The sequence below is a fragment of the Hyaena hyaena genome, unplaced genomic scaffold (genome assembly GCF_003009895.1).
Source record: "Hyaena hyaena isolate Hyena2069 unplaced genomic scaffold, ASM300989v1 scaffold_1440, whole genome shotgun sequence".
NCBI classification, from domain to species: domain Eukaryota; kingdom Metazoa; phylum Chordata; class Mammalia; order Carnivora; family Hyaenidae; genus Hyaena; species Hyaena hyaena.
The window spans coordinates 178,425-193,038 of record NW_024082075.1 but is presented as its reverse complement, the minus strand read 5'-3'; the positions used below and the strand labels follow the sequence as shown (position 1 = coordinate 193,038).

Sequence of the window (14,614 nt, the reverse complement as noted above, 5' to 3'; positions counted from 1 at the left end):
CTGCTTTATCAAAATATTGATTAAAAAATTTATAGCATTCTCTATTTCTAAAAAGTCAGGCTTATGCTTTATGCTTGATACATTTCTGTTTTTTACTTCACCAAATTCTGTTTTTAATGTTTATTTGTTTTTGAGAGGGGGGAATGGGCAGAGAAAGAGAGAGGGAGACACAGAATTGGAAACAGGCTCCAGGTTCTGAGTTGTCAGCACAGAGCCTGACACAGGGCTTGACCTCATGAACCATGAGATTATGACCTGAGCCGAAGTCAGATGCTTAACTGACTGAGCTACCAAGGTGCCCATCACTTGCCCAAATTCTTGAATAACTAGTTACATGGTACATCTGGATTTTAAGAAAGGATAAGAATTTGTGCTCTTATAGTTTTCTGTTTATTTTTGCCTTTTGATGTTAAAGCAACAAAGTAGAATTTTAGGTTATGTTAATAAAATTTAATGTAATATAGAGAAAATGTGGTATTGGTTCATTCCAAATATAAATTATTGTAAGCTTTTATTATGTCAAAATAGATATATTTATTATTATGTGTCACAATTAAATATTTGAATAGAAAATATATAAACTCTTAGCTATTGTGACAATTCTTTTAAGAGATATGTACTCTAAATCATAAATCTATATATAATAACTTGGCAGAGAGTAGTTTATTTTGACAATTGTCTATTCTCTTGCATTGTAACTTTTTTAAAAGACTAATGGAAGAATTAATTTAATAAAAAATTAATGAATTTGTGAAATAGACATTAAGGCAGTAACAATATATAAACCTACTCAACTATCATATTTTCCATGTAAAAAGTAGAATGTTTAACCAACCATATTAAATGGCACTAGGTTGTTAGAGCTACTCTCATTGTACTTTGCAATTAGGTATTGAACACATTTCATGAGCAGAAAATTAACTACTTAAAGGTTTGAACAAACTGCATACCATTTGGTGATGTAACATAGATGGAAAATTTAATAAAGCAAAGATATAATGAAGATAATAGGTAAAGAGCAGTGCACCTTATCTTGATAAAAGATGGTTTCCTTCAGATTCTAATTCTGCAAAATATTTTATAGCATTCAACATTTCCAAAGAGTCCAAAATCTTTACTGACAATGTGGCTAGCCATACTCTTTTAACATCTGTAACCTGCAAACGTTCACCTTTTAGCCTTTTACTTAAAGGACTGCTAATTAATCAATTAATTAATTAATTTTTAATTTTTTAAATGTTTATTTTTGAGAGAGAGACAAGAGTGTGAGTGGGTGAGGAGCAGAGAGAGGCGGAGACAGAATTAGAAGTAGGCTGCGGGCCCCAGACTGTTCCAGGCTGTCAGCACAGAGCCTGATGTGGAGCCTGAACTCAGGAACCAAACAAAAAATAATGACCTGAGTCCAAGTCAGGTGCTTAAGTGACTGAGCCACCTAGGCGCCCCAAGGACTGCTAATTTAAACTACAAAATAATCTTACTGAAGAAAGGCAGATGGAAAGGAATGGCAAAAGTCATATTCTTGCAAGGTGGGGACTCTTTCCTCTTATCTTTGTTTGCATTTGGCAAGGATTATCATTGGTATTGTCATGCCATAGGTACTGTTTGCTGTTTTCATTATGGTGAAATAAAATAATAACATTTGAAAATTATAAAGCATCAGTTGCAGATGCCTCAGTTTTTCTTTGGTATAGATCCACTCACAAAAGTGTTTCACAAAGTCTTATACAATGCTTGATGACTCCTTGATTGATCACAGCTTGGCTTTTAGACATTGTGTTTGTTTAGGCATATATGCAGCTAGTATTCTTCTCTGTCTTTTGTTGAACACTTAAAAAAAAAGTAATTCAATTTCAATGTTGAAAATAATTACTCTAAAAGTATTGTCTGACCCATTCCACCTATTTTCCATCTGTGACAATATGTCTTCGTAATCTGTCCTCTGCTTTTCTTCTGTATATTCTTTGTCATTAGTTTTGGGTACGGTCTTTGAACTGCTTTTTTCCTTCTTTATTATCTGTATTCTGGTTAGTATATATTGAAATTTCCAAACCTTTAGGTAGGTTTTGAGATGACTTGGTTATAATTAACTAGGAATATTTAATGCACTATCCGCTCTTTGTACATAATACTGTATTATATGGAACCATTAGTGTAGAAATAGAATGGATCATTATATTCTAGTTTAGCTTTTCTTTGTAAGAAGCTTCAACACATTTTTCATTTGGAAATATATACACTTTCATTATTATCCTTTACCATAAGAAAACTGTTTCACTTACACAGTTTTTTAAGTACTTTATGTTCTTATCCAGTTTTCCCGCCTTAAGGTTTCAGTTTTAACTGGAAAAAAAATATTACATGTACATATAAATAGGCTCTAACCTTTAGTTTTGTCATGCCCTGGCATAGGTCATATGCAAAATGAATTAATTTATTTTAGAGACATATGAAATTGAATGCAAAAACACAAAAATACAGAAGGGTATGTGGATATATATGTGTTTATCCTTATAATAAAAGATGTAACGGCCCATTGTATTTAAATTACTTTTTTTGTTTACAATAATTATTTTTAAAATTTAAAAGAGAGCCAGTAAGAAATAAATTGAAATCATTTTTCACAATGTAAGGCATCAGGCATCAGTGATATTTCTGTGTTTTCCAATAGAAATGTTAATTACAAGAATTTATTTTAATAGTGGCCTGTCTAGTTCAAATTACTGACAGAAATAAAAGTATATGTGTACTTTCTAGAATATGGCAACTCTAGATTATCTACAACTAGAATATTCTTGTTTTTGAGTTTGGTAAGTCATATATTTGAAGAATGGTCTTTTTTAAGAATGAGGGACTATCACTCTTTATCTTTTTGTCTTAGAAAAGAGCCCTACACTGATAGTTTTATTATGATTTCTAATTCACAACTAGTAGTTTCCCTCTCTTGAACTTTTCTTTCCCATGTTCAGAAAAAAATGCTCTAATTATATGCTTATAAAATATTTCACATCTCATTCATACACTTATTCATATTACTGTGTTAAAAATGCTCATAGAATCATGTTGGAAATTATCTAAAGCACTAATCTAAACATGGCTGTGCAGGTTTCTCCCGGGATAGCATAGGGGGAACTCCTTAAGAGTGAGAACCCATGAAGTGTCTTTCCTTAATTGATATAGTGAGGACTACTACATTCTACTTAGGAGTATGCCATGCTTTTCCCATTGATCTTACTACTATAAAGAGTTTACTAAAGTTGTGTAGAACGAATTAGTCTTTGGTAAGTGGGATAATTATTACCAGGTGCTTAATATTGCAGGATGACTTCAATAAATGCATTCAATAAATGCAGCTTAACTTCCTTCTATATGCTAGACATTGTGCTAGGCCCTGGGACCCACAGATACATAATTTCTCTCCTTGAGGGTCTCACAGTGAGCTAGAAGAGACACACCTGGAGAAATAATTATGACAGTGTTTATGCTATAACTGTGGTATGTCATACAGATCAGTTTGCATTATCTTCAGTGGCTTTGGGAGGAGGGAATTTTTTGGCTGATTCATGAAGGATGAATTAGTTATTCCTTAAAAGCAGGAACTAAACTAGATTTTTTTTACATATCTAACATAGCTACCTTTTCTAAAAATAGCTTTTATTAAAACACATATTAAGCAATATTCTAGTTGCACCTACGTTATCTTTCTGCAAAATGCTAGGAATGAAGAGTGGATAGGATACTTATAGTGTTGTGTTAGATTATTTACTTGGTATGGAGATAAAAGTGAAAAATTAACTGGTTTTCTATTTTTTTTTTTTAATTTTATTTCTAGGAGAGAGAGAGAGAGAACGTGAGCAGGGGAGGGTCAGAGAGAGAGGGAGATACAGACTCTGAAATAGGCTCCAGGCTCTGAGCTGGCAGTCAGCACAGAGCCCGACGCGGGGCTCGAACCCACGAACCGCGAGATCATGACCTAAGTGAAAGTCGGACGCTCAACCGACTAAGCCACCCAGGCGCCCCACTGGTTTTCTATTTTTAAGGAGTAGAAAGTATGAGGATGCAGTTACAAATTCTTACTGTTTAATTTCTAACAATTCTGTTTATCTCACCACTATATGTCTGCATATATGCATATACATATGTATATATGTATATGTATGTATAAGTCTGTGAGAGTGTATGTGTGTGTGTGTGTGTGTGTGTATGTGTGTGGTGAGCTTTTTTTAAAAAAAGAATTGAGCTGAACAATATCATTTGCTATGAGGATTTATTCTGTTTGTTACTTTCTTTTATTTCTAAGAATTAAGGACTGAGTGAATATCCTCATTGCATCTTTTAAAAATGTCATGCTTCAGGGCAAACTGATTTCTTTATGATCTTCAAAAATTTTCCACTGACATAACAGAAATGATTATTTATCTCCCCACATGTTCACACTGCCTTAAACTGCTCTAGGGTTATTTGCTTCACAAGACTTAGTATTGATCCACATTTTATAACTGACTAAATAAGGAAAAAAATAGTCTTCACAAAATAGCTAGAACGACTGGTTTAACTGATGAATTTGTTTTAATCAGTTTTGAAATTTTTGCTGAAAACATGGTGAAAAGCCCACACTTCAGACTGCTTGAAATGGAAGGAAGGGCTGCTCTTTGCTTTAAGAAATTAAGATGAAATTTTTTCTTTTCATTATGGTTATGGCTCTTGCAAACTTTTTCTACAGATAGGTAGATTTAAGTTCATTGTAGGAGAAAAACCAGTTATTGATGAATCACTCATAAAATAGTTTAGTTTTAATCTTTGAATTGTACTAAAATGTTTATTAAATATGATTACATTTCATATATTTGTATCTATATACATATTTCTTGCCCTGCTAAAGTTGTTTTGAACTTGAAGTAACCTGTTTTCATGAAACATTTTGATATAGCCAGATCTATACTATTAGCATCACTGAAAGACAAACCAATAACTGCCACAAATAACTCTCCAGTTTAAATATAATTGGTCAATAGTAAGTCCCTACCCACATTTCCTGCATGTCTACCTGCACTGAGTAGTTTTGTCTTCACATTGATGAAATGCTACAGCTCTGGCAGGAAAGGTGACTTTTATTCACAACTGAAATAAGAGGTAATTAAGCACATGGTAAAAGATACAGATTAAGGCACAATATTTATAGTTTATAGAATACTTTATTATAAAATATCAGAATTTTAATTAGCTTAAGCACATAAGCAACTGATTATCCATACCATTTGATACCAAGGTAAAGGTAATATGTATTTAGAGATCATCATATTTGTTTTTTAGCAGACAGAACTTTGGTCCATTGCCTAGCATAATGCAAAGAGTAGACAAACAATAACTATTTAGGGAAGGAATGAGTAATTTAACTGTATTTGCCTAAAAATTAATTTGTTTTTCTTATTTGTATACATATCTGATAATGGAGGAGTGGCTCATTGTTTATTAGAGGTGGAAACTAGAGTGAAATAAAAACTCAGTATGGTAATTGACATTGTGAAATAATCATATAATTATTTATTGAGTGCTTATTCTCCACCAGGCACTATGCTAGATTTTTCACAGGAATTATGCACTTTAATTTACAGTAATCTGATGATACAGTTTTATTATTAGGCTTCTCTATTTTAGATATGGACGAACTGGGTTCAGAGAACTTAAAGAATTGCAAAGGTTACACAACTAGTACATGCTAGAGAGGAAGCCAGTGTCATAATTCATATAAAGGCCAAGTTGTGTTGCTTTTTTAGGCTTGTTGAAGTGAGACTTTCTGTGGTGAAATTAACAATGCATGTCATTCGGAATATGAAGTTCATCTTTTAGGAAGTGTTGTTTTAAAAATGATTATGTTAAGGGGCGCCTGGGTGGCTCAGTCGGTTAAGTGTCCGACTTCAGCTCAGGTCATGATCTCACGGTTTGTTGGTTCGAACCCTGCATCGGGCTCTGTGCTAACAGCCAGCTCACAGCCTGGAGCCTGGTTTAGATTCTGTATCTCCCTCTCTCTGTGACCCTCCCTGCTCACTCTGTCTCTCTCTCTCTCTGTCTCTCAGAAATAAAGAAAACATTTTAAAAAATGATTCTGTTAAAACTGGAGTATTGGTCTTTCAAAAGAGGAAGCCTCACTCATATATTTTACTTTTTTTTTTAACATATAAAGCCTACGTCATCTAAGTTTTCATGGTATGTTTTCAAAAGTGTGAGGAATGGTTTAGTATAATGAGCATGATAATAAAATTGAAATGATAAAACTTATGGTATTAGAATAAATATAAAAGAAATATTTAAAAATAATCTTGACATACAAGAATTTAAGTAAAAACTTGAAATTAAAAAAAAAAAGAAACTTGACAAAATGAAAAATGTAAATTGCGTCCCTGCCCGAAACCTTCCTAATACCAGTTGCTATTTAAGAGCTCTCCTCATTGCAGCATCTTATTGACAAATGCCCTCAAAGAAATCTGTTAGTAAAATAAAATAATCCCATGTCATAAACAAGGCACTTTTTAAAGTCACTATGAATAGGTAATGTTTGAGTTTGATTAGCTAGCTTTCCCTGGTAGAAATGTATTTAGTCCATGGGAATGCAGTAATTATAGTTTTGCTATAGGCTTGAGTTAGGGTTAAAATTATTCTGTTTTAGTCCTTTTCCAGTAGGGTTACTACTAGAACATAGGTAATGTACTGGACCATACTGAATCGCACAGGTAGTTCCGTTTTTTAATCTGTAGGTTGATCCCTCAGAATGGACCTATGGGGACAGTGTTGAGTGAGATACAGAAGGGTCTGAATTCATCTTTCATCTTTTCTTTTATGGCAGTTGATTTTTAAGTTATTTACTTAATTTAACAAATTCCACTTTTGGATTCTTATCTGCATGAACCAAAATGAATGTGTCCATCTCTGGGAATACAGACAGGGTGTGACAACAATGGCACAGTGAGAGCTAGAGGTGGACTGTTAGGCAGATGCATCCCTGACACTGTGTCTGCCACTGCCTATCAGGGGTGTGATGCAGAGGCAGGACAGTCCTTTCGAGCTGGGCTTTCACACTCTTGCTGAAGCACCACCTACAGACTAAATGGATGCAAGTTTGTATGTGGGGACTTGGGGGGGTATGGAGATAGTGGTTGACATATCTGATTTTTAAAGATAGATTTCAATGGAAACAATTGTATGGAAGTTTAACAGCTAGAAAACTGATCATCTGATTACCGTGTTATTGTTAAGACAAGTTTTTATAAATAGAAATACACACGTGTGTCTATAGCAGTTAATAATTAATAATAAGGAAAGAAAGACATTGAAGCCCGGGAATGTGAAGTTGCTTTGTCCATATTACATGCCAGTAAATGGTGGAGTAGATTTGAACACAGATTTTTTTAGTTAAAATCGAGTTCTCTTTTGCCATATCACACTACCTCTTTAGCATTGCCTAATATTTATAAAGTAGAATAAGAAGACAAAAACGATAAGTATATTCTAACTTGATATTTTTTTTCTTTTTTTTAAACAATTTTGATAATGACATCAGAATTACCATGATATTTTGGTACAATGAAGAGTGTTTTAATGCCAGACCCCAGCAAAATTCCTAGCATATTCCAAACATGTAATTTAATAAAGGACAAAAAACAAATGAGCTTATATAATGCTTTGTTTTCTTTTCTTTTACAGTCATTTAAAAAGTTTTAAAATAAAACTTGAAGAAGGTTCTTATTTTACATGTTTCTTTTCTACTATATGGTATTAATAAACATTAAGTACTCAATTAAATAAGAAAATAAATAGCATATATGTTTATAATGCCCTGAAATTAATTTTTCTTTTTTTAGTTTTAAAAATCCCCAAATAGTTTCAGCACATGTTATCTGTTATCACGCACTTTATATTCTGCACCATTTCTTTTCTAAACTCTTACAAGTTAGTTGTGAGGTGATGGGGATGGTGCCTCATGAACTGTAAGATGCTTGTTACATCATGTTGTTTTTATCCTCTCTGCCCGCTGTTCATTCTCAATGTGAAAAATCATAACATATCAGTGACAGGAGGTCTGGCTATCAGGCGGACTTTTGTAATTATTCCCACTGAGGCAATGTCAATGGGATTAAAAAACAGATTCTGGACCTGTCTACCCCAGATGAGGTCAGCACTTTGAGCAGTGGGAGTACTATTTCTACAAGCTGTGCTTTCCCCTTTGCATTATAGAGCATAGACATTAATATGACACAAATATTTGAAAGCTCCTATGGAAACAGACTAGCTTTGCTCTGAATTACATTCTGAATTAAGCAAAATGTCCATCTGCAATAAATAAAATAACATTCATTATAATCCCTAACTATGTATTTATGTAGATTCTACAGTAATATTAAAGCCCAGAAAGTTTCAATTACAGAACAATCCACTTATAGTTCATAATTAATAAACTCTTTGCAGCTGCATAACTGTGGCCGGAAACATCTGCAAAGCCTCATATTTTACACACAGACACATACACATAATTCCTTCAGAAAAAGTTCAATTGTGCTTAAAATCACAGGTCTGCAAACAGAGTAAGACCCGAGGAAGCTGAATGTAGCTGTATTCAGTTAGCTTATGGTAGGAAAAAGAGGAGGCTGGGACTTTCCTTGTCTGGCAGAAAGATGTAGGTAAAATAAAATAATGTTTAAGGTCTATTCAGGTATTCACCCAAAACTAACTTTGTATAATTAAAAATCTCCCCTGACTATAATCTTTGTTTTGATAAGAATCTATTTCTTTTGTTATAAAATTATTGAGATAAAATTGTTATTCCTCATATTAAAGATAAATTATTATTTATGAAACTCTAAAATTAACAAATCAGTAAAATGAATATACTGATGATAGATTATAATCTAGATCATAGACTTAAAGATTTCCAATTCTTAAAAATAATTCATAGCTAATTTATTGTACCTAAATACATCTTTATAAAAATAGATAAATATAGAGTATATGTGTTAGAAAGGCACACTAATATATTATTGAAAGTTGTAATTTGACATTTTTCTTAATATTTGCTTCTATGTTCAACTTGAAGTTGTATTATTAATGGATTTCATTATATATACCAGCTTTACTGAAATATAATTCATATACCATACAATTCACCCATTAAAGTGAATTGTTTCACTGGTTTTTCCGTGTAGTCATAAGAGTTGTACAACCATCACTTAAGATAAAATTTAGAACAGTTTCTTCACCCAAAAAAGAAGCCCTGCACCCCCATTAAGAGTCACTCACCCTTTCTCCTCCCTGCTCCAGCCCTTAGCAACCGCTAATTTACTTTTTGTGTCTAATGCTTTGTGTATTCTGGACATTTTGTATAAGGGAAATACATTTTTGTGACTGGATTCTTTCACATAGCCTAATATTTTCAGGGTTCATCCATATTTGATTGCTGAATGGTATTCCTTTGTGTTTATTTGTTTACTAGTTGATGGACATTTTGATTACCTCTAGCTTTTTGGGCATTAATAATTTTGCTGTAAACATTTATGTTCAAGTTTTGTATCAATAAACATTTTTATTTCTGCTGGATATATACCTAGGAGTGGAGTTGTTAGGTAATCTGGTAACTGTGTTTAACTTTTTGAGAAATCGCTAGTCTTTGTTTTCAAAGTGACTGCACCATTGTACATTCCTAACAACAAGGCATGAGGCTTCTACTTTCACTATATTCTTAACAACACTTGTTTTATCTGCCATTTTTACTTAAAGCTATCCTACTGGGTATAAGTAGTATCTCATTGTGGTTTTGATTTGCACTTCCCTGGTGGCTAATGATGTTGATCTTTTTTGTATGTGTTCCTTGGCCATTTATATGCCCTCCATATAGAAATACCTGTTCAGATTCTCTGCCTATTTTTGATTAATTTATTAATGAATGTTTATTTTTTTCATTTTTAGCTTTTTAAAATTCTAATTTATTAAATTTCTTACTAATATCTCATTTTACCTCTATCACTGATTTTATGGTGGAGATTATCTTGTGATGCATTCTTTAGAAACATCAATAGTCTGAGAAAAGACCCAGAACTTGCAGGATGATGGTTCTAGACAACTGGAAACATTTAGAATATAGAAATGACCAGACTGTAATGGTTCAATCAAAATGATTCAATTATTTTGATAAGGTCAAGTCATTAGTGTTTTTTCAAAGCGTCTCTAATGTGCAGTCATAGAGGACAGTTGACTAAGACATAGATTATCAGTGCTTTAAGATCCAGGATGGAGTGTCTAATATTAAAAGTAGACCTTAAGATTTCTAAAAAATGAGCCCATGATGGATCAGGAGATCTTTCCTGTCTGTAGAAGAACTCTAGAGGTATGTGGATTTCCTGCGATAACCAGTTTATGGGAAAGGGTCTATCGAAATATAATCAGGTAGGATATCCCCCAAGCTTACCCTTATAGGTCATAAACCTAAAGAACCAGAGCAAGTCTGAGTATCTGCATCCTCATTCAGAAGAAGGTGATATTCCATTTCAACTAATTTCCCAGACTACACAGAAATGTGTTTGTGACTTTCAGGATGACCTTTAAGATTGTTCACTGAGAACACAGATTTGTTACACCACTACCCTAATTGTTCCACAGACTGCATCATGCAAGTATAAATGCAAAGGCCTGGCACCCTGCCGACATCCACTGAAGATAACTATGGAATCTGATTGTTAGAGTTTAATTGAGAAATCAGAATTCAAGGCTTCAGGACCCACTCATGTATTTAAATGTCTTCGTGTTCAGAATTTGTTGCAGTATTATTACTTGTAGTAATCCATTTATAAATAGGAAACCCTATTGCCCTTTGTGTTCTTTTTAAAAGAATTAAAATCTCAAATATTATTTGAGCCACTTTAGTTTCATAGGGACACTATTCTTATTTAAAGGTAATTGAAATTAAGCATAATAAATTACATTTGTTTCATCACAGTAGATACTATAACAGATCTTGTAATACAGTATATTGTAACATGGTTTAGTGGATGTATTACAGTATATTGTTACTGCATGGTAAACAGAAGTTTCATATGCTTCCTACGTTCCCTTTTTCTTTGATAGTTTTTCCTTTAAAAAATGGACTAAGTGAAAACTTGCTTGGTGTTGAAATCTGACAAGATTATGGATCTCGACTCTAGAATAATGAACTTATGGTATTTTATCCTTTAGGGCCCCAAAGGATTGAAAAAAAAAAACAAAACAGTCAAAAGAATCAATCCCAGGCCTTTGTGGTAACACTGAAAAAATAAACTATTACTAAAATAATAGGTGAAAGATTATTTTTACAAAATTAATTAAATATCGAAAACAAATTTTATACATATTCCCAGTCTTCAACGTAGTGAACATTACCTTAAAATAATGTTCAATTCAAAAGGCAGAAACATCAAAAGGCAGGAAATTAAAATTGTATGTTTCTTGTTGTAACTAACTTTACCGTAGTGCACATACTATATATATATATATATTTTTTTAATTTTTAAATGTTTATTTTTGAGAGAGAGAGAGAGAGAGCGCATGGGTGCATGAGCAGGTGAGGGGCAGAAAGAGAGAGAGAGGGAGACACAGAATTCAAAGCAGGCTCCAGGCTCTGCGCTGTCAGCACAGAGCCAGACGCAGGGCTTGAACTAACAAACTGTGAGATCATGACCTCAGCTGAAGTCAGACACATAACTGACTGAGCCACCCAGGTACCCCTACATGTACTATATTAATTAAAGTTTGCTTTGAGTTCAAATGCCATTGAACAAATTGAAAAATAAAGGAAAGAAAGAAAAGTATTAAAGCTGCATTTGCATAATTCCTAGAAAGCTGTACATACAAACTTCACAGTTATGCATGAAGAGAACTTATCTTCGAGGTTTCAGAAGGTATTTGCCTCTAAAAACTTTCTTACTAGTACGTTTTAGAAAACCAGCTGCATTTTGAGAGGAGAAAAGTGCCTTGTTTCCATATAGCCCTTTGGAGAGCAATTGGAGGGCTCCTCTAGAACTTCCTTGTGTGGCCACTTAACCCCAGTTTCTTTCACTGAACATTTTACTCAAGCTATTTCTTATAGGTATTTCATCTAAAATTTTAATTTTCAGAGCATCTGCTACTTCCTACCCAAACTTTTTTACCACCCAGTTGCTCACTATTATCCTGAGAGATACAGCTTATGTCTTTGCATGTTCTTGGCTTTACTCTTAACACCATAGCTCTTAAGATTTTGTACTTATTTTTAATAACTCTAAATTAATAGTCTTCCTAGAGATTAAGTGAAAACTATATTGTTACAGCTTATTATTTTCAATATTAACTGAACTGAAACAGAATATTACTTCAAAGAAAAAATGTTAGGACTTTGATGACCACATTTTTCCGGTATTGCCTCTATCATTATCTATTTAATGATAGCCATACATGTACTCCACAATTTTGCTGGCATCTTCAGTGCCAAAATTCACAGTGAAATTGAGAATAACTATTTAGTATCTCTTCTGGAAGGTGTGCTAGGCTATTATTTCATAGTTTTCTAAATTAAAATAATAGCTCTAAATTAGTAAAAAGGTATAATAAAAGGCAACAGGGATCCATAGAAAATTGATTTTTAGGGTTGCTTTAGCAACTCTAAAATTAGCCCTGGGGGCCCATTGACTAAGTGCCAGACTTTGGCTCATTGAGCATCAAGGCTGGTGGAATAGCATATGGTTGAGTATCAGTAGCCCTGTGTTCTAAATCCAGTTTTAACCTAGGCAAACAGAATTATCTGAAGAACTCAGGTTACTTTTGCTTCAAATCTGCTTTCCCATCTGTTAAAGTGGTAACAGAATTTAATGTAATTTGAAAGTTGAGTGATAAGGGTTTTACATTTCTCTACATTAGGTACCATATCTATTCTACAAGCAATGAGAGTTGAACAAGAAATGTCCCTCCTTATTCATAAGAAAAATAGGAATAAGCCTTTATTAGAAGCTTTTATTTGCAGTGGGAGAATGAGGATTTGCTGGATCCCACCAGGCAGTGTGCTGCCTTCTAATTCTGGAAGCCTTACCTAGTAGATGGTAAATTATGTTGCCGTTATGTTTCCCATCTCCCTGCTCTCTAACCTCTTCTTCTTGTAAAAACTTAATATGCACATGTCATTAAAGACTGTAAGCACACAGCTCTTCTCCCTCTTCCTTTTTTTTTTTTTATTTTATTTTAATTCTCTGGACTTTGATGTTATCAAGCTGCAGGCTTGAGTAAAGCATTGTCTTCTCTGTTTTATGGATGTCATATGTGATCATTGAATTATAGATAAAACATAAAGCAAGATACTTAAAGAGAGGAATTTCTGTCCTGAGAAACCCATGCCAAATCCTTCATCCTACCAGTTAACCATTTTTTTTTAATGTGGCAGGATCATGTCTTTAGAAACATTTTAAAGTGTTCTATTTTGTTATATTGTTTTGTAATCAATCTCGTTGTTCTCTCTGTGCCTTAGACTTGTATAATTGCTACTGAGAACAGGTGAAGATGCATTAAGCTTCTTTGCCTAAAATGTTTGTAAATGCTTTTCTCTTGTATGAATTAAGGAAACCAACCAAAGGCAGACTGGCTACCGAGGGCAGTAGTAGATCATATATTTATAAGCAGATGCTTGTAGTTCTTTTTACACATCTATCACTTATCTATTGCAATATAACACATATTTAAATTAAGTTTCTAAGTTATCTAGAATACCTGTCTTGCTCATGTAATATAGCCTTATTTTCTTGAAGCTCAAAAGATGATTTTGAGCTCTCAATTGTTTCAGAATTATGCATTAAGTAGTGAGCATGTGAACAAAAGTAGAGAATGACTCCTATCCCATCTTGATAAGATAGGATTGTTTATCCCACCTAAGAGTGAAAATGTGATTAAGTTCCTGAGGGCTGCCCAAGTTGAGGACACTAAATAAATATAAATATAATAAGTTAAAAGCTATAATTGAATTTATGTTAATTATTCACTAATCTTTCTTTATAGATATGATAAATTTTTATTAAATTCGGAGGTCACTAAAACTTTACCATATATCCATTTGATAATTGAACTAATATATTCAATGTATAATACCATCAATTAATAAAAAATGTTTGAAATAATGAAAATTTAATTTGCTAAATTTTAGTGATAAATATATAAATGATCAGTGATAGAAAATGCTTCAAGTTTCTTGATTTAATAGCAAATAGAGTCTAAGTGAGTAAGAGCAACTTTACTAAGAGGTGATAAGAGACATTCTTTGTACATGTCTGTTCACTGCTGAGAGCAGTGGCTGTGTTAGTGTGACTGTATTGTAAACTTCTCTTAGGAGAAGATCAACAGTCATCATCTGTTTACAGTTGAAGGCTTTCTCCTTATTTATGGTGGAATAGGTTTCTCCTATTTATAGTCTTTTATTACATTTAGTAACAAAGAAGTTCTTACTTAGTGGAGGGCACCCTGCTTTATAACTTAAATTGGCTGAAATTATATCTTGAAGTTTCCTGAAAACTTATATCATTTTCAGATAAAGTATTTTACATGTTATTTTTCCTCATAAGGTAATTAAAATCATTTT

At 33.1% G+C, this 14,614-nt stretch overlaps 1 protein-coding gene across 5 annotated transcripts in view; it reads left to right on the top strand.

The window, feature by feature from the left end:
• The window catches only part of EPHA7 (EPH receptor A7), a 168,270-nt gene that overhangs the window by 44,906 nt on the left and 108,750 nt on the right, over positions 1–14,614 (top strand). The window lies entirely within an intron of this gene.